Source organism: Leuciscus leuciscus (assembly GCF_965113295.1).
Source record: "Leuciscus leuciscus genome assembly, chromosome: 2".
Taxonomy (NCBI): Eukaryota; Metazoa; Chordata; class Actinopteri; order Cypriniformes; family Leuciscidae; genus Leuciscus; species Leuciscus leuciscus.
Genome location: NC_138726.1, coordinates 21752918 through 21777432, shown reverse-complemented (window position 1 = coordinate 21777432; position 24515 = coordinate 21752918). Strand labels below are relative to the sequence as shown.

Here is a 24515-nt window from a genome sequence, read left to right as displayed (position 1 = left end):
TTACTCTACTTTGCCACTGCACACCAGTACACTGAGGAAGGAGAGATGTTTTACACCTAGCCGCTGCTGTTTATGCTAACACATATGGAGATATGCTGTAGATAAGATCTTAAAAGAGAAGTGTATCATTTCTGCATAAATATAGTGTCAATCCAGTTATGTGTAACCCTGCCCCGTTGCCACTATCACTCAGTCACCTGTCAACAAAAGCTTAGATTTCATGAATTTAGTTCACAACTCAGAAAAAGGATCAGATCGTGACAAACAGTAAGGTTGTATATCGAGATGTGCTACCAAAGCTATTCTTAGGGTTATGGTTAGGGTTTAGGTTAGGGGTTAGTATGCTTCTGCGTTGTGTTGGCGATCAGCACTTGAGATTGAAATGAGCAATGAAAATTGGTGGCGGGTTTGCGCTCAACTTGAAAATCAGGCGAATGGATTTCTTATAGTACATACTACATTAATATACAATATTATGCTGGACAGAACAAAAAAGATATACTTGGCTTTTAAGAAAAGCATTATTCCACTTTAGACCTTAGTCAGGTTAAACGCCATATTGAATTGAACACTGATGAAAACAAGGCTGTGAGGGATAGATTTACAGTCTTTACAATGGCGCACTGTATAAAGGTCCTTTTAAAAATTTTTTTACTTTTAAAACTGTTTCATGAAGTTTCTGTCTACTGAAAGTTTTTTCAGAAAGACGTTTCATCAGGTATGTTGTTAAACAACGGTACAATCCATTAAACGCACTGTACTTCTATCCCTCAGCCTCATTGTCATTCCTGTCAAAAATGTGAAATGGCGCTACCCTGACCAAGGTATATTTCTGTAAAGGTTGCATACACCATTGTTTGGCAAACTTTTGCAGCCGAAATCCAAAAGGATTCCATGATATCAGGAATTTAGCATGAGGCAAAATATTTTCGAGCACAGATTTCACTACGGGTTCAGGTTGGAGACGTGAATTTGCTGCGTTGACCAACAGAAAGCTGTTTGGTTTGAAAGTGTCTTCTGTGTGAGCTGTGCTTCATACATCACTACAGTACTGGCAATAGACAATGGACCTTTTTTGCCCACAAAATGTCTCTAAATTGATGTTCTGTAGCTCATATGAGAATTGTTGTGTGTGTTGGGCTTTTAGCTGATGGAATATGTAGTGCTTTCATTAGTAAGTGCGGTTTGAAAGCACATCTTTTTTCTTTTTGCATTTTGCTGTGGGCAAATGGAAGGTGTAATGACTGGACAAACATGGGAAGGATGCAGGCGGCATAGGGCAGGCCAGAGGGGGTGTGAGTTCAATCAGTGCTACACATCTGCTGAGAGTGGTTTGTGTTGAGCTTTGTCAGCGTTTCTTGCTCTCTGTGTCTCTGTTTGAATATAAGTGTGTGGTAAGATAATGGCTTGTCACATAAGATTGATAACAGGATGGGCTGAAAAACATCACTGCATGCATGTTAGAGTATAGACATGTGTGTGTTGTGTGTATTGTAATGGATTGTGAGAGAAATGCCTTGTATTTGTGGGGGAGGGGGAGGGCTACTGCAGTCCATGCCGTCATGTCATCGCCTGCAGGTCAGCTCACATCTCCTACTCTGTAAATTTAGACCTACTGGCTTTATTGGCTCTTTGCCTACTGAGAATATCATAATGTTCACTGTTGGTTATGGGCACTGTAATTATAGATCTCAAAAATAAATATCCACCACACTACTTAGGAGCTCGGCAAAAAGAGAGACACACACTGTAGTGTATACTGTGTGCATGGCCTTACATGCTTCTGGAATCATGCAGTTGTTTTGCCCATTTTTGGAGATAATGTTGACCATGTTTACACACAGTTTTAGATTAAGGTCTATGTTCTGGTTAAGCCTTTATTTGTGTAAAGGTGCTTGCTGTACAGCAAGTGGAATATTCCTTTATGGGAATATTCCTAATATATGTACCGTAATATATGGTATCAGCATGTACTGAATAAACTAAGAAATGCACGTTCTGTACTGGAGATGCTTTCTTTTGCCATTTATTTTAATAGATTTTTAGTTATTCTTCACAATTATTTACAATTCTCATTCATGTCCTCGATAATAGCACACAAGAGTGCAATTAAATCCAATATGTTGGACATGTAAGAGTTTTTTTGATCCTGTCTGTATATTAATTTGTTTTACTTATATTTTCTTTTGATTAGAAATTAATATTCTGAACTAGCTCTTTACGTGACACAGAATTCAAATTGGCACAGGCATATCCTAGTCTTTTTCAAATTTCTAGAAACAATGATATTATATTATTGGCTTATCCATGTTATGGCAATGGGGGTCATGTGTTTACATGAAACATAAATAACTAGAACATGATAATATTCTATTAATCAGAATTTTCATGAGTATAACATGGTCAGTGTTTCTGTCTCTCATTCTCACTCTCACTTTTAAGTTCTCTCTCAGTTTGTCTATTTTTTCCTGCAAATCCCTTGTTCTAGATGGATACTCTACAATAGTGAGTCATGTGATCAAGGGTTTTAAGTGGAAGGAAAGCTTTATTGATCGATGGGAAGGATTCCAGAAAACACCCTTACACACACACACACACACACACACACACACACACACACACACACACACACACACACACACACACACACACACACACACACACACACACACACACACACACACACACACACAGCTGTTAAGCCTCTGAAGTTTCTCTGTTTACGATGTGCGCTTAAGTGAGGGGAGTTAAGGCTTGGTTCATCACCAAGTGCAGTTTTTAACCTCAAGATATCATGCAATTTGACAAGAAACAAATAAAAAAGTTAAAACATTTATTTTTATTTTTGCACATGAGATAATACAATAGAATTTCCAGTAGGCCTATACAGTCCAGTGCTCATAATACGTTTTTCCATTGCTGCTGTTATGTGGTTAATATATTTTATCATTGTTTACTAAATGTATTTCACGGTCTTGTTTGCTATCTCCAGCTTTGATGTTTTGGTATGCGTCATCATGGCTGCAAGGGCAGGATGTTTTTAAGCACACCTCTTGTTCAAGTGGAGCATGATAATTTCGCTCTAGCTGATAAAGTATCTGCCTAGGCAGTGTAATAATGCTAAGTCTTTCCACTGGCCTAAAGTTCCTGCCTAGGAAAACTCTTGGGCTCGAGCCGCTTGTGTCCACAAGAAAAGACTCTTTAAAATCTGCTCCTCTTCACATTCACATTCACTGTGCCGTGATCTCTCATGTGAGGACCATTACGTTAAATTTTTAAGTGTTCCTCGCATCCTTCTCAGATCTCAGAATAACTCAACTGCTCAGTCGGAATCATGAAGAAATTCATCTGTCCTTTTCATTAAGACCATCTACATCTCCTACATCATCAACCTCCTGTGAACCTGAGAGTTCATCCATTTAGAAATAAACCATCTCTCTATTTCAATTATTTATCTTTCCCTCTTTTTTGCACTCTCGTCCCTCAGCCTTTAAAAAGTGTATAAACTCGTCATTACATAACTGCCGTAGTTTTGTGCTGTGGCTTTTCTGGCTTTTAGTTTTTGGATGGACCAATTAAGGCATTGCATCATTATAATGTACAGTATTAAAAATATATATATTCATTATTAGATTTGCTAAAGAATACATTTAACGATGTTATTTTTAAAGGGATAGTTCATCAAAAATGTTTTATTCCAAACCTAAAGTATGATTTTCTTTTTTCTGTGAAACTTAAAAGAAGATATTTTGAAGAATGTTGGTAATCAAACTATTCCTCTAAAGATAAACTTTAAATCAGCATTATATGAAGGCAAAGGTAATCTAAATCTGAGAACATGGTAAATGAGCATCTACAATTTATGCTTTATGATATGATAAATAAAAAAATATAACTGATACCTGATGATGCCGATCATCCCGACCCTACTTTAATGTGATTTCCAACACTTCCTCAGCAAACACAAAAACTCAGAACAGTTTCTGACATATGATGTCAGTGTAAAGTATGTGTTTTTTCGCCTTCTGCAGTGATTTTATATAGTTCTTTTATCCCAAACTGTGAATTAGTTCATAAAAACTGGCATTAAAGACAGAAAACACTATAATCCCCTTCATCAAGTCTCCCCTTCATTTAAGAAATTGAACATGCACTCTTGGCTAGTCACACTCTATAAAAACTGTGCTCTATGTTGTTTTGACCCAATGAAGGGAAAATGAATTAGAATCAAAGCAGCTCTTATTTCATTACGGCCATGCAGTGAAATCATCTTATAACGGCTCTGCATATTAAAGGCCATTAACAAGATGTGTGGAGTCTATTTATGCTGAATTACCCATTTCAAGAGCCTCATCAAAGGCCGGGATTAATGTTATTTTGAGCCTGAGTTGAATATTGTTTTTGAAGACTTTTAATAACCAGCTCTCCCCAGCTCATTCTCTTTAATAAGCATCTTTTAATAAGCCAATCTCTTTCCAGTCTCTTCTCTTCTCTTCTCTTCTCTTCTCTTCTCTTCTCTTCTCTTCTCTTCTCTTCTCTTCTCTTCTCTTCTCTTCTCTTCTCTTCTCTTCTCTTCTCTTCTCTTCTCTTCTCTTCTCTTCTTTTCTTCTCGAGGTCTGTAGGTGTGTAAGTCTCTTTGAACTGTGACAGCGGTACCTTCAGTCAAATCTTTCTCTCATCTGGGGTAGGGGGGCGGTTCGTAACAGGATGGGTTTGCCACACAGCGCCATGGCCCTGGATTCTCCCTCCCACAGCACGGCCTTAGATGGTTGCTGCTCTGAAGAACCAGATCTGACACATATGTTTCGTGCTTGTGAATGTGTTGATGAGAACAGAGGGAATGAATGAGCGGGAACTGTTTGAAAGAGAAGAGCAAATGGGCTTTGAGGTTTTTTTAATGAAAGTATTCTCAGACTAAACCCATGAGCTTTCACAGGTAAATCTTCTGAGTGTAATTAGCATGCATTTTGTTTGTGAGTGTATGAACTGTCAGTGCCTGAGGTCTGGTATGTGTAAATGTAATTCACACAATAACAGGAAGGAGAAAAGGTCCCTCTCAAACAGGCCTGTGAGGAATGTACATTTTGGCGCAAATCCTCCTCTTACTTGCTCTTTCATTTTCATCCTTTATTTTAGTGCCAACACATACATATTTACCTTTGCGCCTCTATTCACAAATATCTTCATCTATTATGCCTGACAATGCATTGGAAAACAATAAGAAAGAGCAAAAAAGAATGTACAAGAAAGCATTCATGCTCACATTCACATGTGTACAGAGTTCCCTCTCTCTCAGAACTGTGAATACCACGTCAAGTCCTGGAAACGTTTATGGCCTTGTCTGAGTTTTATAAACCTCCATCATAGTTTCTCTCTCTGTCTTTCATTTGCATGAATTAGTCATTGCACATGAACTTTTGCATATTGTTTTTTGTGTTTGTGTGTTTGACTATATATATATATATATATATATATATATATATGTGGTCAGAATAAACAAACTGCAGATCTCATAAGCATATGTCAGTTTGACCATCACCCTATTTAAATATGGGTCAAACATTTATGGAAAGTTTGTTCTGCTTTGGTTTAAGTGTGATTGTTTAATCGAAATTAGGTCTGTATTTAAGGCAAATATTACTTGTGCTATTTCTCATAGAGCTATAAAGTTTTGGCACCCATTTAATTCTTCAAATCATGTGACTTTATAAGGAGAGGTACGCTATTATTTAAACTCAAATGATGTACTACACCGTGAACTCACACTACACTCTGCGATAGAGTGAATTTTAGAAGGGTAGTGTCATCTCAACAACAATTGGAATAAAGGATGTTTCATCGGTCCGCTGATGTCCGTGCAGACTTGTGCATGGGAAACAGCACATGGTCAAAGTATTTGAGTGCTCGAAAGAAAAAAGGTCCACAAGGTTGTGTGCATGTGCCAAACGAGTCCATCCATGCTCACTATTGTCACGGATTCTCTGTTTTTGGTCGAGGACTCTTATTTCAAATATTTTCAGTTCCTTTGTTTCCCGTGTTATAGTTACTGATTTGGTTTCCCTCGGTATCCTGATTATGTTCACCTGTCTCTTGATTGGTTCCTTATTTATCCTAGTGTATATAGCCCTCAGTTTCAGTCGTGTTTTGTCTGTTGTTGCATTTTCTTGAGGTTTTCCATTTTGCCGGCATTTATCGATGTGCTCCTGAGTGTTTTGTTTCCTTTGTTAAATTTAAACTGCTGAACTTAGATCCTCATCTCCTCTCTTTGTTTGACCACAATGTGAGAACTATCATATGTACTTTGAATGGCTTGCACACTCAACTGTGCACTAGGTAGAGCAAAATTCTGAAAATGAAGTGTACCCGCACCTTTAGAACACCTTAGAACTACATAGCAACACCCTGGCAACCCCTCATAACTCATATTGGTGGTGAGATTTGCACAGGCAAGCATCACATATTTTCTTACTTTCGTATCAAAAAACGATTTCTTCTGCAGTTTGTGTTGGTTTTTGTGTTTTGCGTCATCTCTATAAATAACTGATCCCCTGGTCTTTTTTCTTTGCAGAAACTTTTGTTACTTTTGGGGTCAAATACTTTAAAAATAAGAAATAGGTTCAGTTACTGGATGTTCTGCATGGGTAAACACAAATGGAAATTTGCTGTGCCAAAGGTCATTAAGTTGAAATAGGCATGGCTGTGATAAATGGTCGCAGTGTAAGAGAACCGCTGGGCAGGAAAAGCATTTGAGCCTGTGTTATACTTTGAAGGATTAGAAGGCCCTGCCACCGTAAAGATACCATTTCACACATTTTAACTGAGGGAATTAATCTGTTCGCAAAAACTGAGATGAGTCAGCGGTGGTGTATTTGACTGTTTGTGTTTTTTTTTATATATATATATATATTTTTTTTTTATATCACTGTCTCCCACTCTCTTTCCCTCCCCAGCTGTGTCCATTATATTCCCTGCTCTAAATCTCTTTGATGAGACCGGAAAAGCAGGAATTATTCATTGAAGATGCTTTTATGACATGTAGGCGTCCAACATATCCATAGCCTCAAAAGTCTATCACTGAGTGTAATGGATAGTACATCATGAAAGAGGGTTTTGTTGAGTGTCAATGAACATGTCCAGGAGCTATTGATCTAAGAAGGCAAACATGAATGTTGTGCGCTGCTTTTTAATGTCGATGCATGCATTACTTGTACTGCAAATGTATGAATATAGACCCACTAGAATGATGTGTGTTTATATGTGTTTCTAGCTCATAAAGGACAAACTGGGTCTATTTTATAAGGTAGATGTTGTAAACTGATTCATGACCATGCAACTATAGTCAAAATCCTAGTGCCTAGCTCTGTTCTAAAATCTACTATGTAGACTATCTTCTCAATCCACTCCCACATGGACCCCTTGGCGTCACTTTTTAATGCACATGGTACCTGGAAAGTCAGTGTTGGAGGGGGTTGGATAATGTGAGTGTGTAGTCATAAAGAGACGGATGAAAGAACAGATTGGGCCCTGAGTAATAAGACTCTAGGCCAGTATCTGATGACATGGTCGATCTTATGTCTGTGACGCTATAGTTTGCGTGCTCAGCACCTGTGTTCCCTCACACAAAGACTTTTGTGTTTTAGCCTCGCTGAGAAAAAAACAGCCCTGATATTTGGAATCATGTGATATGAACCCTCCTTTCATGAGGCGGCTTATAAACAACTTGTGACCATTGAGCATCAGCTGATCAAACTAACGCAGACCTCAAATAGTTCACAGATCAGAGGTGAAGTTACAGTGTTACTGTCTAGATAGCATCCAGATGGAATCGTTCACCCTTTCTGTCATTATTTACTCACCCTCATGTTGTTCCAAGCCCGTATGGTGTTATTTTTTATTCATAGAACACAGAAAGGAGAAATTTCAAACTCCTACTTTCTATTTAATGATAGTTTATAGTGGCGATGACTGTTAAGCTTTATGATGCCTGTTTGTAGAAGGACGTGACCGTTAGAGCAGGGTTTTCTTTCTCTTTCAGGTAGCAGTTCAACAGCATCTTATTATGAGCTTTCATGCTTTGACTGTCTTTCTGTTTGTGGGTGAGTGTACAAGAAAAACCTTAAGACCTCATTTATCTGAAGTGTTTTTCTCAGGCTTCTCTCTCAAGGCCTCTGAACTTTGGTTTTTCCTTTCCACCACCTCTCAAATGTCCTTTATCTTTCAAGTCAAGTCAAGTCACCTTTATTTATATAGCACTTTATAGTACAGATTGTTTCAGCTTTACAGTGATAAACAGGAAAATAATTAAATGATGCAAACAGAATTCAATTCTGCTGTAAAGCAGCTCTAAAAAGAGAATAGTAAACAGTCATTATTTAAGTGAAATCAGTTTAGTGTTGATTCATTTCGGTTCAATAACTGTGTAAAGTTCATAATTTATCTAATGAAAACATGTCATCCAATAGTGTCAATCCAGTGTAGTCAAGTCAATAATACTGTTGAATGTTAGGTATTCCCAACTAATTAGGGCAAAATGTGAAAGAACCCAAACTCCACCGGCGACAGAAAGGAGAGAAACAAGGCTAAGTCAGGTGGACAGTTTCTTTCTCTTTCTCAGTTCTTCTTCCATTTCTATTTCTATACTCTTTGAATAACATCCTGATTTCAGAATTGTTCACTTTGTGAGAATAGTTTTCACCTTCTGTGCTGTTTTGTAGACTTTAATACAGCAATTTAATGTAAACTTTTCAGTCTTCCTGACATCCTCAGATGTGATTTTAACATGACAATATAAAATGCTTACATGCTATCGCTGCTATTCTACACTGGATCTTCAATGGTAACAGCACAGAAGGGTTAATGTTCCAAGTTAAACACAAATCGCCATGTGCTCCGTGAGGAACTTTCATTTGTGTTTTAGTTGTAATTTTACTGACATTCCCTATCACTGTGACCCAGTGTTTTTAGTCTCCTGTGGACTGAATCTGCTCAACCGGAAAGAAAACAATGTTCTACACCTGCAGATGGCTTATTTGCATTTCATCATAAACCGCCTCATGCTGCGTTAAAGAATGGCTCTCCATTGCGTTCATTTTTTCCACAATCTTGTTTATTTAGTTTGTCTTTCTCTGGCAACTGCTCCAGCAGTAGTAATACAAAAAATATAAGATTCACCAAAATCATGATTATTAAAAATGTACGAAAAAATATAGGAACAACTGAAACCACATGTAGGGGAGAGTGAGGTAATATGAGCCAGTGGGTAAGTTGACCCACCCCATTTATCTTGGCAACTGTACACTTTTATTGTCATGTGACCATATATTTCGAACCACCCATAATTTTTGCCAGACTGTGAAAAGGAGCAAACCATGGGAGGAGTGGAAGGACTGTAACATTCAATGTAACATTTAGCATAACAGATGTAATGGCTGTTACATCAAAGCAAATTGGTCCAGGTCTAAAATATTTATGATCCATATTGGCGATTTAGCAATGTGTAAAACCATGCAAATCATTTATTAGGCGGAGATTAGGTGGAGATTTTACGTGAGAAGTTCTCCTGTCTGTACAAATACGAAATAATCTATGCAATTATTAGTGAATGAGACCCATTGTTCTTTTGGACTTTCTGTTCATCAAAGAAACCTGAAAAAAATATACATCATGGTTTACACAAAATATTAAGCAGCTGTTTTCAACATCATTAATAAGAAAAGTTACTTAAGCACCAAATTAGCATATTAGCATGATTTCTGAAGGATCATATGAAATTCCAATTCCAAAATAGAAATTCCAATTCCTAAATTCTAATAACATTTCACAATATTACTGTTTTTACTATATACTATAAAGTATATACTATATATTAGAGCTGCCCTTGACTAAAGATTTTTCTAGTCGACTATTTGTCATAAATTTTTAAGCGAATAGTCGACTAATCTCACGTGTATATTAATAAGCCAAATCATAATAATGAGCCTTTAATTGCCTATAGTCACCATTATGTTCTGTTTATACAAAGCCTAATCATTTTTTGACTCACACAGACCTTGGCGGCAGAAAGCGCATCCTGATTGTTTTCTTTATTTTACAAAAAGCACAACGTTTAGTTATTGCGAGTGCACACATATTAAATTTGTCAGTTTTGAATGACGTATTAGGCTACTCTTGTTGTAAGACCAAAAATATTTTAAGTTAAATGCAAGTGATCACTCCGGCGCCTCCATGTCATGCAGTAAGTGCGCTAATAGCTTTCACACTCTAAGCTAATAGCTTATTTTTCTTTGACTAACCGACTAATAAAAAAATGTGGCCATCTAAGCCTCTTCTAGTCGACTATTTCGGGGCAGCTCTACTACATATGCTGCGTCTTTCAAAAAACATTAACCGACCCCAAACATTTAGTGCATAGTTTTAAACCAGTTTGTTTCCCAACAGACTGACAGCAACTTGACTCATTCCAGTTTTGTGTGAAATATGCATCAGTCATTTAACAGACTCTGAGAAGTTCATGGACATACAGTACATCTGATGCTGAGACTTAATCACTATCTTTCCCAGTCCACTTTTTTCTTTTTTTCAAAAGTCACTGGTTCCAACTCTCTCCGTTTCTCATCCACACTTGACTTCTCTCCACCAAGCTGTTTCCCTGAAGTACTGGCTTGATTTCGACCTCCTGTGGAGCAAGAAGACAAAAGTTTTTCCTCACAATTTCTGCATTTTGTTTGCAGCCCACAGCAAAGTCCTGCACAGCTTTACTAATGTCCCTGAGCTTTTTGTCTCTTGAGTGTGAAAATCTAATGAGGAACCGGGATGAGATTCCCAGGAGAGGCTTCCCGCTGGCATTGGATGGGACAGGGATAATAGAGCCAGTCAGATTTGTGTGAACCCAGACGAGGAAGACGTGGCAGAAAAGGGGAATGAGGAGGTCAGGGGGAATCCAATGGTAAAACAGCACAGAATAGACTAGCTTGTGCGTTCGAATAAGAGAAGAAAATAGGTAATAGGATGCTCACAGGATGCTCGGAAGGAAAAGGAACAGAAGAAGAGAGAAGTGTTCATGAGAGGTTCAAATTTAGAGATGAACAGTGATCACAGCAGTTCAGTTCCTTATTCTATGTTTAGTAATATAAAGACAAAGTAACGTGTTAAAGCTAATGTGTATAACTGTAAGAAAGCCATTCATTCCCTGACTTCTGACTAGTGCAAACACTGCAGCTCTGTGACACTCCGTTTGAGGTTGACATGTCAACTTCTGGCTTGACCAATAGTCTGATTTTCTTTGTTGAAACTTATTCTGCAGCGTTTGTGCATAGGACATGAATTATACCTCAAATCATGTGATTTGTTGGGAATTACTATTATAAGAGACTGAACTTCATATGGCAGACAATGAAACTGATGAAAAAATTCTATTCAAATAAATTTTTCTCCTTCTCATAGACTAGCCATTACATCTAGGGTGTTGTTTAAAGTTCAAGACGCTGGGATAGACATCAGCATCCCCACGAACCTAGATTGGACAAGTGAGAATGGATGAATGGATTTAAGTACATTTATGTATGTATGTATGTATGTATTTAAAAAATATATATATAAATATACCAGAATGTATTTAAAATACAGTTATTTCATACTTAGTATAATACTACAAAACTATTAACATATTTACTGACATATCACTTGAGACTTACTAATATAAATATAATAATTAGACTTTATTGCACAATGCACATTTCCTAATATTAAGCCTTAAATGTGTTTTAATATCACTATTAGTAAGGATAGTATGATCTCTGTATAATATCAGTCTTTAAATGCAAGATATTTAAAGTGTACCTAAAGTATACTTGCAATAGTTCCACTTTAGCACAATCAAATATACTCAAGTATTTCTTTAGTTGGACCTCAGCACTATTTCCAGATAACTTAAGTGCAATAAGCACCAATTTAGTATACTAAAAGTACAATTGCAGGGTATTTATATTAAGTACATAATATGTACATGTATTTGTAGTATACTTGGCATGAAATAAATGTAATTCAAATACATTTTAGTAGATTTATTTTTCACTACACTCTTGGAAAAAAAAGTAGTACAAAAGCTGTCACTGGGCCAGTATAATTTAAAAGGGTTCTAATATATACAGTTTAGGTACTAATATGTACGCTTTTGTACCTTGTTTTCTGAGATTTTATTTATTCATATATACATAAAGCGGTCAAAACAAGTCATTTTCGTATTTTTGCATCTCATGACTCTCGGCCCCGTCCTGCTTGCCACAGTATTGTATGTGTTTTTTTTATTTTTATATATCGACATTTGTCCCGTTATCAACCATCTAGATAGAACATCCTACTAATCCCCTACCAACCAGAACACCCTAGCAAAATGACAGGGAGTTTTACTTGGACATCACCACTTACATTTCAGAAAATGGGAAAATCAGTTTTTGCAATTCTGTTTGGTGCCTCTAACAGCACATAAATTACACATAGTAGCTTTAAAGACGCACAGATTCACAGACACAATCTTAATCATGACCTTGACTAAACTAGACCTCACCTCACATTTTAAAGCAAAGACAAATATAGCAGATGCGGTAGATTAAACCTTCCTTGGCCTGAGGTCTCAATGCTCAGCAGACATGAAATAGGCTGGCGTTCTGAAATGAATGTGTCTGGATGTGAGGGTGAATGGGGACACAGCATAACTTACATGAGGTTAGTTTAGCTGGTTGGCGTTTTATGACGTGGGACAAATTAAAATGTGCTTTGTTGAACACACACATGCACATACAGTATAAGTCTGTCAGTTTGCTCTTGTTGATATGTAGCTCCATACAACTCAATGAACAGAAGAACCGTGAAATCCTTGGAAAATTTAACTTAATGGACAGGCTGTTTCTCTTCCCATGGGTCCAACACTCTCTCTCTCTCTCTCTCTCTCTCTCGAACACACACACACACACACACACACACACACACACACACACACACACACACACACACACACACACACACACAGACACACACACACACACACACACACACACACACACACACTATAATGGACAGAGAGGGTCTGTTCCACTCTCTGTAATTTTTTATGAAATGAAGAACAATGAGTAACTTTGCTAGCTTTTGGGAAGTGATGTGTGTGTGTATTGATGAATCTGCAACCTATAGAAATGCGTCTCTTATTTTATCTCATGGCAAAATTGCTTCTAAGTGCTCTTTCTCTTCCCGTCAAACACATCAACACCCGACTCTTGTTTTAAAATGGTTACCACAAATAGATTCAGACATGTGCAGTAGTTTTGTCCATCAGGCCTGTTGTTGCCAGTCTGAGAGACTCTTGACTGGCTGCTTTGTGGCTGTCCTGAACCCAGATCTTCTGGAGGACACAGCATGTGCTTCAAAGATGTTTTGTACCACACACACAGAGGCGGACCAGAAGAAATGAGCCGCAGATGTGACTTAAAGATTTTATTTTAATCATAAAGCTTCTTATGTGTCTGCCTATGTATGTATCTGTGGTGGTGGGGGGGGTTAAGGTCAGTAAGATTTTTTTTTTTAAAGAAATTGTTACTTTTATTCAGAAAGTATGCATAACATTTCTGAAAACAGTAAAGTTACAGTACTGTAAAGATTTTTTGTTGTTGTTGCAAACAATTTCTATTTCAAATAAATGCCATTCTTTTGAACTTTCTTATTATCAAAGAATCCTGAAATGATTAAGCAGCACAACTTTTTTCAACATAATTATAAGAAATGTTTCTTGTTTATGTAGGATCATGTGACAACTAAGACGGGTGTAATAGCTGGAGAAAATACATATTTTAGGGAATAAATTACATTTTAAAATATTTTAACATAGTTTTGTAATTACTATGTACTTATGTATTTTTTACTATTTTATTTTTTTCAAAGAGATGTAGCCTTGGTGAGCTTAACAGACTTGTTTCAAAAACTTTTATAAAATCTTACTAACTCTAACTGTTGGATGGCAGTGTACATTTGTAAGAAAGTGTTTTGTTCTCTTTAGACAAAAACAGAGACATAGTAAGTTGATGTGAATGTGTGTGCGTGTCTGTTATGTCTGACTGGCTCATTCCTCTGGGTTATCAGTGAAGCATGACGTTGTTATGTTCCATCTCAAGGTCTCCAGACATATTCCTGCTTATATTAACTTGCCACAGGTGAGAAATTTAGATTTCATCTTCATTGTGGAAAAAATTCTTTATATAACAGCCTCATAAATCACAGTGATATTACTGAGAACTCAGTCATCCAAGAACTGCCTTTAGATACGCTAATGATCATCAGTAGCTCTCCTGCATGTGTTGAGTCTCCAGTATTCACCATATGAATGCGGAATCCATCTCTATTTGTACCCATGACATTAAGAGCAGATTTTCCACAGCCATTCACAATTTCAGGTCGTAGTTATATGGATATCAAACAGAGAAAAGTTATATTGCTCAGAGGTTGCTCATTCAAATTTAACGTAGAATGTATAGATTTCAGTGCTTTCTTGTATCAACTTTTCGGTGTTTAGGCCTGTTTACATCAAGAATAATAACTACCTATATAACAATAACTATATTAGCATTAACATCAATGGACGAAAGCATCATTTTTTCTGTTTAATAAGCTCATGTCCTCTGTCACTTTAAATGTACAAGCTTTTCAAAATCATGTGGATTCTAACTGTCAATGTTTTTATCATTCATCAGCTCTGAAAATATTGTATCGTATTATATTATTGTTATATAATATAAAATATTGTTATCGTCCTTGGTGTGAATGGCCCCTTTCTCTTAAAAAAAACTAGACACAAATGAGACAACTGATGATAAATAGAGCTTTAATATGAATGTCAAGAGTGTATCTTAGATAATTTGGGTTTGGGAGAATTTGTTGAAAAATTTTAATATTTTATAGGTATGTAATCAAAGTCTTGGAAAATCTGAGCAAAGTTTGAGACAGTGTTGGGATCTCTTCTAAAACTGTAGAAGAGAATATGTGAGATTTACATCTCTTTTGCAGGATACTTAAGTGAGAGTCTCTATTCGTTCTCTACTTAATGTCACTGTAATTTAGGAGAAACAACTGAGATATGTTAGAGATCCTACTGTGATTTTTCACACATTGCAATGAGTTTTTGGTATGCAATTTGGGTCACACTTTAGTTTACGTTCCAATTCTCACTATTAACCAATTATTAACTATGACATTTGCCACAATAAACTCATAATTACTGCTTATTAATAGTTAGTAAGGTAGTTGTTAAGTTTAGGTATTGGGTATAATTAAGGGATGTAGAATATGGTCATGCAGAATAAGGATATTAATATTAATATGTGCTTTATAAGTACTAATAAACAGCCAATATCCTAGTAATATGCATGCTAATAAGAAAGTTAATAGTGAGAATTGGATCTAAACTATAGTGTTACCAAAATTTGTTGTGATAAAGAAATTTTATGACAAGTGATAAGTTTAAATAATTGGACTAATGTCAATTTTCTCTCTCTTTTTCATGTATCTTGGATTCTTGGATTTCTGAACTAGGTAAGTTAACATGTGGTTTTGTGTATAAGTGTGTTTATATGTGTGTGTGTGTGTGTGTGTGTGTGTGTGTGAGAGAGAGAGAGAGAGAGAGAGAGAGAGAGAGGGGAATGAGAATGCAATAACTTGTATTCACAGGCTAAAAGCAGCGCTCATTAATAATTGATAAATAAATATATATTAGAAAAAGTGATGACAGGAGAGAAGGAAAGTAAACATAAACTGGTAGAGCGAGAGAGATTTAGAGCTCTTCTTGTTAACAGGCTCTGTGGGTTTATTCAGTAGTTCTGGGAGAGATGATTGTCAAGAGTGTTTCATTAGTTTAATCCACCGTTGCACTCCGGGGATGGATACGCCAAAGCGATAATGTCTTCTTTCTCCCTTTGAGTTCTTTCTATCTCTCTCTCTCCTCACCATTATTTTTCTCTTTTTGAGAATTTCACTTTTGTGAGCCATAGTCCCATGAGCCTACATGTCCATTTAGTGAAGTTAGCAAACCTACGCATACTCTGTCTAATTCAATAAAGAGAGGTCAGAGGTCATCTGATCAATGATTAATGTGATTAGACAAGGATGGAGGAGAGGAAGAGAGTTTTATATAATCTCACTCTTGTGCCAAGTAGAGCACAAGTATCCGGAAATGAGAATTCAGTTTTAGCCAAGTGGCTTTCAGTATGTCATCCAAAGAGTGAAAGCAGAGGGAGGCAGATAGAGATAAAGAGAGAGAGAGAGACAGAGCAGAGGATTTTGGGGAAGGGAGAAGAGAGTTTGGATTCTGATCATGAAGCAGAGTCATCACTAAACCATCTGCTATCTGTGTGCGTGCACATTTGTGAAATACTCTCCTCATTGATTTCAAGATGGTGGGCAAAACACATGCAGGTTAATATTTAATACGGATGGCGGAAATGATTAGAAACCCCACAGGCGCTTTGTGTTTCCTGCTCTTTATGATATGTGTTCAACCCTTCAGTGAAATTGACAAAACTAAGTTGAGACAAAGATTCTACATCATACTTCACTTATAGGTGCACTTTCTGAAAAAAGATGTTTAGTGGGGTTTTTTTTTTAAACTAAATGTTTAGTGGTCGTTGATGCTCTTTGGATCATCTTCAGTCATAGTGGAGAACATTGTCATCAGGTTTCACACACATGTGTGGAGTTCATGCAGCTTGAGTGCTTAAGTCATTAAACAGAATTTTTTACTTTTCACTCAAATTGTTATGGTAATATATAAGTTAATACATTATAAGATACATTATACATATATATTTCTAATATATTACTCTATAAAAATGTATTAGATTAGAAAAAAATACTTAATAGAAGCATTTTCATGAGTGGTTTCAGATGTTTGTATAAACCGTACTGTATGTTTGCATTTAACAGCGTTATTTCTATCACCTTTGTCTTTTCATATCCAGTTCTTAAGTCGTAAATCGCACAATGATAATCCTCAATCGAATATATCTAGCGCTCTGGGCACTGGGGGAAGAGGATGACTTATGAGAGCTGCAGGATGAAAGCTTGTCTTTTGAGACTTTCATGAGAGATTATGCGCCACAAATGGCCCATAGTGAATTTAAACGACGAGGCTCAGAAAACCAATTTTTGAAATGTTCACTTCTCTGTGGGGGAGATGCATATGATATTATGACTGTCCCAATGGCTTTCTTTACTGCATTCCAATTAGCATACTATCCATACCACATAGGATGCCAGATTTCAGTTAATGTGTCTCAAACTGTAACATGTTGAACATCTAAGGGCCTGTTTACACCTGGTCATTTCTCATTTTATGTGTTTTTACTGATCGGATAGCTGATCTGATTTGTTAAAACGGCTATCTGCAAAGTACACGTCAGCGAAAGCAACAGATATGAGCTGCTTTTATTTATTATCAGCTAAATACAGGATCAAAAACCTCAATAGGAGAGAGAGAGCAGCATCAGCACTGGTAAGATCATTTAGTCTCACTACTCGAAGATGATTGTGTTTTGAGCATCTGCGACTTACATTCTGTTTCATTTGCGGCAGTTTGCACGTTGACTTGCTGAAGAGATACACATAAATTCATCTGCGGTGATGCGTGTTGCGGTAGCGCCGTCATATCTGGCTATAACATGTTATATAGCCTATAATGCTCTCACACGTTTATTTTTTAACATTTTGGGAGGAGTAAAATTGACATTTACCGATCTGAGAAAACGCATGAAGTGACCAGGTGCTCAAATCACTCAAATCACACAAAAATATGCTCAAATCACACAAAAAATTAGTCTGTTGTATAAAGATGCTATTTATGAAATGGTAGTGTACATATATGACTATGACCAAATACTGACAAACAGGTTTTTTGCATACTTATTTGACATACAGCACACTTGACTTAAATTTTTTCAATGTCATAAGAAACAGAAATAAACTCAAAGTCAAATTGTGCTCAAATTGCTCAAAAAATATATAATAATAGTAGTAATGTGACTTGACAGAAACTCCTTCAGTCGCCTACTGTTTAAAACACATCCCAGGATGCACCTCATGACGTTGGTTTAGAGAATTAACAGATTGTGCAGATCTTTTATCTTGACAAAGGGTGGCAACTTTGACGATTTTCAAATATAAGTTTTAGTCAAAACATACTTTTCTTTATTTTCATACAGTGTTCCAGTGGAATAATGGAAGTATAGGAATTATGAGGAATTGTTTATTTACTCTTTTTATAAAAATTTGGAAGTAAGTAGCAATAAAGAATGATTAGCTGTATCCAAAGGTTTTGAGAAGTAGTGTAAGTAAGAGTACACATTTACCATCGCCAGTTCTGTATAAGCCTACTTTTAGCAAGAATTATAATTATGCACATTGAGATTCAGCTTCTCTTATTTTCTCTCTCTTCCCCTGACGTTTCTGTTTTTCTAAATGGAATTGAAAGCACTGTTTAAGAAACTGTCAGTGAGCATTAAGCTAAACGTTTAGTACTGTATCTGCTACAGTAGCTGTTTACATTGATGATTGGAGAAACATTGTAACATTGGAAAGCTGAATCCATGGCAACAACCCTTTGAACTATGAACTCACCCCTTTGAGAAAGACGTGTATATTGACATGCATGGATCGCTCCATCTGCTGTGTGATCATATCACGTTTTTCTCTTTGGAAATCATCTGTCGTTCCACTCCACCATCTGTATTTAGCAGATAAATGGAAACAGATTGGCAGGTAAAACGATACACAGACAGACGGGCAGACACATGCGTTCAAGACTGACTGAAGATTGTGTTTGGTGCTTCCAGCATTTAGTGAGATTAAAAGCCTATGCACAGTCTTAAGAACCAAGAACGGCTTTAAAACTGACCCGATGACCTAATGACACACTGTGCTTATGGATCAATGTCCTAATCAGGTCATAGAAGAGCCAAGCACTTAGCTTGTTTGTGCTGGATATGTGTCCAGAATTATATAGTGGTGAGGGGATTGTGAAAAAGGTTGATGAAGATTCATGCATTACAGATTCTTATAATTTGCATTAGATTAATAATGTGATAGTACCACAAGTCCATTAGTCATTATCACAGTCAAGAGCTCAAACATCAGTTCATCTGCTTTAAATAACACACTTTTTTCACGATGACTCGCTTAATTTAGTCCTCATTTGTAAGTTGCTCTGGACAAAGGCGTCTGCTAAATGTAAATGTAAATCGTATTTTAGCTTTGATCAATATTTTTGGAGATGTACTAGTAGCATTATACTACCATTTGGCTTTTTGACATACATAATCGTTGACGAATCATTGGAGAAACATTAGAAGCATTATGTTTTTTGGACATATGATCATAATACCATTGTTCTGTGGACATATAGTAATGTAATAGATAACACCATAATAATGCCACATGTACCATGAAAATAGCATATTTTTGGAAATGTATACTGATAAAACTATGTTTTCGGACATATGTCCGCCATTGTTGTTTGGCATGTATCACAACAGTACAATGTTCTGTGTTTTTAAAAAGTTACCATGGTAATACTTTCCTTTTTGGACATGGTACCATCATAATATCATGCTTCTTTTGACATGTTTTTTTGAACATTCATAATACCATTGTTGTCAAAATGTCAAACAAAAAAATTTGACATTTTTTGGTATTCAGAATACCATTGTTGCCTAGACATGTGATATAATAATACAATTTTTTTGTATCAATGCTTGGTACCATGGTTTTTGGACATGTACCATGGCAATATTATGTTTTTATACACATGACTATAATTACATTGTTGTTTGACATACACCATGATAATACTTTTTTTTTAGCATGTACCATAATAATGCCATTCTATTCTTTGAACTACCTTGGAGTACCATGGTATGTGATAATACCATGATATGAAAATGACAGTCATATTCAATGATGTAAGCATCTGATCACTGTACCATTGTACTCATACAGTATTTTTTCGTAAGGATTAGGGATGCACCGAATCCAGGATTCGGATTCGGATTCGGCCGAATCCTGGGCTTTTTGACAGGGTTCGGTTTCGGCCGAACCTTAGATTTATTTTCCACCGAAACCGAACCCTAGACTTGCACTACGCTGGTCGACGTCACACGGCCGTTGATTACGTGAAGGTGTTTACATAGGACCGTTCGAATGTAGTAGGCTGTAAGAATCTGAAAATGGAACTCGTAAGCAAAAAAAGTTTTGTTTGGCAGTACTTTCAACCAAAAGAAGGCGATTCAAGTCGAGCTTTATGTTCAATTTGCAATGCCGATTTGTCTCGTGGTGGCAAGGACCCTAAGCAGTAAGGATGCGAGTAGGATTCGGTATTCGGTTTCGGATTCGGCCGAATCTTAAACAGTGGATTCGGTATTCGGCCGAACCCCAAAAATCTGGATTCGGTGCATCCCTAGTAAGGATTTTGACTTCTAAATGAGTATAACCAAGAGGATGGTAGTTGATTTACGTGCACGCTTAATAAAAATATCAGCTGAAGTGTTCAAACTGAATAGTGGGTAGTTTTTGCACAAAAGATGCACAATGCTTGGTGAATTCACTCCAGATGCTTCTAATCTATAAAAAAAAAAAAAAAAAAAAAAAAACTGATAATCTGCAAAGATAACTCAGTACTTAAAGAATGATCAAGACTGTGCTAGTTTTTGCTGTTCAAGTGCTTTAAGTTGAGCTTTGGTTCCACTCTTCTCTGTAATCCTCTTGAGCAGGAGCGAATTTAGGGCAAGTGCGATTAGTGACGGCCCCACGCTCTTATCATATTCTCTAAACAGACCAGTAAGGAGAGAAATAAGACAAAACAGAAATATAAAAAGCAAGGATTATCAACTAGGGGGACATTCACCGCACAAGGTGCTAAAACAGGTTTCAGGGGGTAGAGATTTCGGTCTGCATTATTAAATGTATAAACAACTTAAAGGGATGGTTCGGAGGAAAATCAGCCTAGGGTCCTTTGCACCATGACCTTGAGCCAAACACCCCCCAGAAGCCTTTTTTCCCTTGGTTGAACATTATTAAAGTTAGAGCTTATTTAGAGATATCAGCCGGATGGCTTAGTGCAGGCGCTAATGGATCCAATGATGTATCTCATAAATTACCCCACTAATAATGCCCAGAATGGTACCAAACTTCTACAGTAGTACAAATAGGTTCTGTACTTTTACGTGCTTTTCCCAAACCACTGAAGTGACGTCAGCGTCCAGGTTAGCAGTAGCATGAGCCGTCAGGCAAGTGTTATTTAAATAAATGAATGGGCGGGGGGGTGTTTGGCTCGAGGTCATGATGCAAAGGACCCTAGGTTGATTTTACTCCGAACCATCCCTTTAAAATAAAAATAAAATAAAATAAAATAAAATAAAATAAAAATATTAGGACAAATAGTCAAAAGATTAGATAAAATAAGGAAGATAAAATAAGTTTCAGGAAAGCTACTCTGCAAGTTTGTTTTTCACCAGCACTGTTTTATTGTAAAAGTGAATCATTGTTATGGCATTTTAAGAATATTAATGATAATCAAATTAAATATGCACAATAATGTGTTTTCAAAGGAACAGGTTTCTGGTTTGGTTTTGATGAAGGGGTCCTATCTGATTTGATTGTGGGAGTACATTAGACAAAAATGTCTGGAAACACTGAATACCCAACTCCTTCCTCAAAAGTACTTGTTAAAATACTGTGTTTGTCTTGTTGTCTGTCTGCTGACTGCTGTCCTCAGTCCTCTAGTCCCGTTTCCTCCCATGTCTAAAGTCTTGTAATCTCAGTTCTCTGGAGGAGCTGCTAACTGTCTCTGTTGAAGACTCTTTCAAAGAGCTTCACTCAAAGCCAAAGCGCTGAGTTTTGAAGCCTCCAGCACTAAGCCAAAGAAAGCATATAGAGTCGATCTTAGCTTTAGCAGATCAGTGTTTAGTGGCTGCTGTTGGTGGAATGTGAAAATACTTTTATGCTGCTGCTGAAAATCCATTGAATTTTGATAATCAATAACAGTTATTACATACCCAGTGTGTTACAAATTAATTTTATTATCCAAAATACTATTCTTGTCCTTACATTTGTGATTAAGAAATTGTGAAACTTAGCAAAATAATCAAACCAAACCAAATTGCGAGCAAATTTCAAATGTCAGGACATATTGTGTAATTTGGCTATGAATCATATTCAAATCAAATTGAAACTTTAAAGCAAATATTAATGAAATCCTTAGTTTACTTTGTGGATGGTGAACAAGCAAGTTCTATGAATGTGCATTTGCTATTGTTTCTGTCCACGTGTGATGTTCTCAACACTTGCAAATGACGGTTTCTCAGAAACCGGAACATAAAAAGCTGCAGTGTGATATTTCTGTGTACATGCATTACGAAACGAGAAATGTTGAGAACATCTATGTGAAAATTTTTCAGACCGTATCAGTTTACAGTGGACAATACTGGAATAAGTGTTTGTGAGACAGCAATGTTATAGGCAATAACATATCCTTGTGTATTTGTAGAATGTGGTAAATGACAAGACATCAGATGGTTTAGACGAGAATTGGTTCATTTGTCTGGCACTGTCTGCACCGAAATGCTATTGCAAAAATAATGATCCCAAACACTCTGTCCATCTGCTATTGGCTGGACAAATGGGCTGTCCTGTCCAGTGATAAACAGACAGAACAATGCTGAATGTGTCACAGTCCTTACACCCTTCAGGAAGTCAATATACAAAAGGCTTATTTACAGTTTTTTATAGTTTCTGTACATTAAGCATGGATACAAATAATGTAAATAAAATCATACATATTATAATCACTGTTTAATATAGCCTACTACTGTCTTTGCAATTAGTGTGCTAGATGTTACTTTAAATGAAATAAAGCTAATTGACAACAAGACTACATAAAAATACATGATTAATGAAATGTGACAAATAACTTGTCCAATGGAAGCATTTGAAGAATGGAAGGATCACTAGAAGACAATGCAACCTTTTAGGCCCAGGACATGCATGCCTGATTTGTTCCTGCTTTTCTCTGTGACTGTCACGCACACACGCTCTGTTGTGAACAGGATGTTGATCAGTGACTGACCTCTATCATCAATCACCAAACACACAATGCAATTCTGTGTAACAATGCGAGCAGTTAGCTAATGTCAAACACACACACACACACACACACACACACACACACACACACACACACACACACACACACACACACACACACACACACACACACACACACACACAAAGTTGGGTTTCCATGTTTTATGGGGACATTCCATAGACATAATGGTTTTTATTTGGTACAAACTGTATATTGTATCCCCCACACTAACCCTAGCCATAAACCTACCCATCACTGAAAACATTCTACTATATTAGATTTTCAAAAAAGATAATGCTGTATTATTTATAAGCTTGTCACCTCATGGGGACCAAAAAATGTCCCTACAAGGTCAAACTTGTATTACTCTACAAAGGACAATACTCTTTATTAAGTCAAATGTATCTGTTTGTAGCATAAATCTGTGAGTATGTTTGTGTTTATATGATATCGGCTAGATCAACTTAAAGATCAACTAAATTTAACAATGGTTTAACCTAAAAATAATATGTGTGCACAAATGTTACTTAAATTATTTACTAAACCTTAAACCTGTATTTTAATTTATATTGAACTATCCAAAACCATTCCAAACAAACAAAACGGAACACTGTGTGCTTGTGCCCTGTTTTTGACATAGCTATTCTTTTGGAATGGAAAATGGTTCATATAGACCCCAAATGATCTATTTTTAATTTTTAAAAAAAGTTTAGAATTAGGAATTAGGTTAAGGTTAGTCTACACGCTAATTACAATTAACATAACAATAGAATATAACACAATGTGACCTTCTATTGTCAAACTGCGCAGCAGACACAGCAGCAGCCATACTGTATGTGCAGCTGGTGAACGTCTATCCGCCAGCTGTGTTCTGTTGTTCTGAGTGCGCGTTGTGTATGTGGGTGGGTTGAAAGAGCAGGTTTGACAGAGATATGAACCATTCTGTATAGTGACTGATGAGAACTAGAGAAAGGAAGGATGAAAGATGTTAAGATAATTACTGTATGAACAGCACACACTGTAATGCTATGTCCTCCATAGATTACAGATCAGTGTTATGCTGATTGTTCAAAATATGAACTTTAATTGAAACAAAACAGAGATTTTAAACAATGGAAAAAGGGTTGGGAGAGACTGTATATCAGATATTCACAGTATTCAGGGATTTTCCTGACGATATAAAATTGCACAACATTGCAACTTTTTATTTGGCAATTCCATTTTCTAAATAGTGTCATTAGATTAGTTTTATGATCAATCCTCCGACTTGTGAGTATGAGTGTGTTAAAACAGAGATGTGAAGTGGAAGTTATTTGAGTTGTTTAAACTTATAGTAATCAAATGC

The 24515-nt window shown here is 36.5% G+C and overlaps 1 protein-coding gene and 1 long non-coding RNA gene across 3 annotated transcripts in view; both read left to right on the top strand.

Moving 5' to 3' along the window:
* The window catches only part of sema4f (sema domain, immunoglobulin domain (Ig), transmembrane domain (TM) and short cytoplasmic domain, (semaphorin) 4F), a 75312-nt gene that overhangs the window by 20864 nt on the left and 29933 nt on the right, over positions 1 to 24515 (top strand). The window lies entirely within an intron of this gene.
* On the top strand, positions 20501 to 23866 carry LOC309486543. Its single transcript, XR_014201585.1, has 2 exons — positions 20501 to 21780; positions 21811 to 23866. It is a non-coding gene; the product is annotated as an uncharacterized lncRNA (long non-coding RNA).